Raw genomic sequence first — 3,659 nt, forward strand, 5'->3', positions numbered from 1 at the left:
TAGTCAAATTAATAATTTCCTGAGAAATCTAGGTGAAAAATAGAGAAAGGAAGTAAATAATAAAAAAAAGACTTGGGAAACTTGCCTTTTTGTCCTGGCTTTGTGCTTAATGAACAAAGGATATTGGGACATCTTTGCTTGGCTGGAAGACCTCAATGCCTCCTGGACTCTGGTCATGTGTTCACTTTGTGAGTACTCAGACTTATAAACCGTGAATTGCCCTTAAGTTTTTAGTAAGCTACTTGGAAGATGTGTGCTTGAACATTAACTTAAAACTTCAAAAATTGAGATCTATACGTGTAATTAACTTCCCTCTCTCCTGCTGTCTCCATTTCAGTTTCCTGAATTTCTGGGAAGGCCTGGTTTCCCAAAGGAGCGATTTCTGGTAGAAGACTGAAGGTCTGATCCAAGAAAAAAAATCCAGCGTAGCCAATGAATTAAGGACAAGAAGGTTTCCATTCAGGTAGGAACACTTCCTATCACACATTCAACCACCTTAAATGAAGTGTGCTTATGGCGGGGCCTGATGTGTCTGCTTGGGAGAAGATGGGTATGTAACCTGCCCTACAAGGAAACGGTGTGCAAGTCCCTTGGAGACTGTGGTGTTTACCAGAGAATACCTTGGAGGAAAAGGGCTACCATAACAGTATGATTTTTTTTTCCATTTTTAGCTCATTGTTGCCAGTACACTTAGTGATCTCAGTGCCTGTGGGTTAATCCCTAGAGTTTAGGTATGTGGAGGACAGATTAACTCTTTTGGTATTTTTTCCTGAGACAAGTCATTTTCATGAGTATCTCCATGATCTAGCAGCAGCTTATCAAAATTAAGTGCCATGATGGCCTCAAGTCTCCTAAGTGGGGAGCAGCCCAGTTAACGGTGTGAGGGGAAACTGGCTTGTTTCGTGTGGGGTACATCTAGTCTTACTCTCAGCATGGAAGGGAGCAGAAGGGGACTGGGGAAGGGGGAGGTCTGTTTTAACGTACTTATGTATGTCAAAACCACACCAACAACTTTATCTTCATTAGCAATTTGAGATAAAGGGAATAACGAAGATATCCCAAGAAGAAAGATTCTAGTGACATCAAAATCAGGGCCTATTCATCTCATTCATTATTACATCCTCAGGTGTTAGCTCCTGACTCCTAGTTAGTGCTCATTGAGCAACCTTTAAAATCATGTTCCTTGCAATCCAATAAGGAAATTAAAATAATTATTGTCTTCAACAGTTTCTTCAATCAGCACTTAGAGAAAGGAAAAACTTGCCTTTAACTGCGAGAAACCTGGGCAGTTATCAGTTACAGCAAATGTGCTGCCCTTGGACCTACCCCTGGCTATAAATAGCTGTCAGACTTGGGAACCCCCGGACCTGAATGGACTTCCTATGTATGGCTTTTCCTCTCTCTAAAGGCTTGTAGAAAAATGCTGTCTTCTGTGAAAACTTAGCCTTTATAAAGGGCATAAAAACACTCAGGCCAGTGATTCTTAGACCTTGAAAAGGTTTGAAATATTTTCCTTAGTCTGGGAATCCACATTTTGGAGGCATGAAAACTGAAACTCAAGGAAGTTCAATATTTTGCCCAGCATCAAATGGCAAACATCGAATGGAAAGTAACAATGGTGGCACTCAAATCTGGCTTTTAAATCCCTTTAGCGCCGAGACCGGTTTGGCTCAGTGGATAGAGCGTAGGCCTGCGGACTGAAAGGTCCCAGGTTCGATTCCGGTCAAGGGCATGTACGTTGGTTGCGGGCACATCCCCAGTAGGAGATGTGCAGGAGGCGGCTGGTCGATGTTTCTCGCTCATCGATGTTTCTGGCTCTCTATCTCTCTCTCTTCCTCTCTGTAAAAAAATCAATAAAATATATTTTAAAAAAATCCCTTTAGCGTGGCACATAATACATCGCAGTAGCTGCTTATTTTCATTGTCCACAACACCACATTCCCACTATGCCTCATCCCTTGTGCTTCTTCATGAAGGATGATAACATTATTTGCAAACTTTAGCCATAATTAAATGTTTAAATATTCGCTTTTTGTAACTAACTGTGAAATGCTGTTTCTGTTAAAAATATGTAGAAGCATGCTTTTTCCTTCTCGAAATATCTCCGCCTGAGTTTATGACCTTTTACTGTTGATGGGTGAACATGACCTGTCTGCTTGGAAAAGATGAATTCAAGGGTTCTTATGTGTTAAATATTTACCTCACTCCCTGCAATGTGCACAAAACCCTTTTTCCTGAAATTTGGAGCACAAACTAGAGAAATAGAAAGTCTTCATACTCAAGTAGTTTTTCCTGCAGTCAGTGAAAAGTTTCCACTTGGTGATATTTAATTTCTGAATCCATTGTAATTCTTCATCAGATAAGTTGTTTTTTGTTTGTTAAAAACCAGTATTCAGTACTTAGTTTGTTGAATGTTTCTGATAATAAAATATAGTCATAATGTAATTTCCATTTCTGATAATAAAGTTTGTAATAGAGACAATCTATATTGATAGTAAAGTGATTTTTATAATGTAAAAAATGTCATAATGTTTCCAGATAATCTGTCTCCTGGATCAAATGTACTTATTATTAATCCCTCACTTTACAAAAACTTTTAAATTTCACTAATATAATGATTTTATCACATCTTTTAATTCATATTTTAAGATACTTTGTTCAGTGCATTATCTCATTTTAAAATGAGATTATTATATATTATATATTAGGTAAATGTTAACATATATTTCTTAATGGCTAGATTAATGCTTAATTACTCAGATTTGTTTAATTTCTACTGCTGTTCTTTAGCATTTGCTTTCTCTCTGGAGTCTATCCTACTGACTTCAAAAGCTTGCAAAGTCAGAAAGCCCCATTTAAAGTGAATGGATGGACAATGCTTTAAATAACATATAGTGATAGTTTCAAAGAAGGCTATTAAATATTGTGCTGAAGATCATAACTTTAATAAAGAGATTAATAATAATTCTAACATTCAGACATTTAATAAGGTTGAAAACCGTTAATGATAATACTGAACAATGACATTTTTAGTAAAGGGAGATATTAAATGCTATTTAGGAAACTAGTATTGCAAAGCACATAAAGTGACAAAGATTATACATTATTTAAAATGTGTTCAAACATAGTCATAGCAACTGTTTTTCTTTCTGGCTGCAAAGAGGCATATTGGCGTGTTTAAGCACTATTGCAATTGGAATAGCTAGTTAGACACTACACAGAAAATACTTGATTGCAGAAGAGCAGATGTTAGCATATGTGGGAATGTGTGTGCTTAATGAATGCATTTTCACTCATTCAGGAAGAAAAAGAAGGCCATTTTTACTTTAAACGTGGCATTGGGAGATGTTAAAGTGCCATTCTTAGACTTTTGCCTCTGTTACTGTTCCTCTGGTATTCCCCAAAGGGTACCATCCTTCATTCATCCAACCCAGAAACTTGGAAGCAATCCCAGGATCCTCATTGCAGGCCCCCTATCTTCCTGCTCTCCATCCAGTAAGCCATGGATGGATTCCCGGCTCTCCGATAGCAGATAGCTCTCACCAGTGTACATTGTTCAGTCACTCTCCAGGCCACAGCTTCCCACTGACCCACTTCTACTCCTTGTGAGCAGGCCACCTTTCAATGATCCTAGGCCAGTGGTCGGCAAACTCATTAGT

General features: G+C 38.1%; 1 protein-coding gene across 2 annotated transcripts in view; it reads left to right on the forward strand.

The window, feature by feature from the left end:
• The first annotated feature begins 341 nt into the window (after positions 1-341).
• PKIA (protein kinase (cAMP-dependent, catalytic) inhibitor alpha) overlaps positions 342-3,659 on the forward strand; it is a 32,817-nt gene continuing 29,499 nt past the window's right edge. For both annotated transcript variants that reach the window (XR_001515112.1, XM_006754292.2), the window contains exon 1: positions 342-463. The gene's annotated coding sequence lies outside the window, so the exon portion shown is untranslated. The remainder of the gene's footprint in view (positions 464-3,659) is intronic.

This window comes from Myotis davidii, unplaced genomic scaffold, assembly GCF_000327345.1.
Source record: "Myotis davidii unplaced genomic scaffold, ASM32734v1 scaffold452, whole genome shotgun sequence".
Lineage (NCBI taxonomy): Eukaryota > Metazoa > Chordata > Mammalia > Chiroptera > Vespertilionidae > Myotis > Myotis davidii.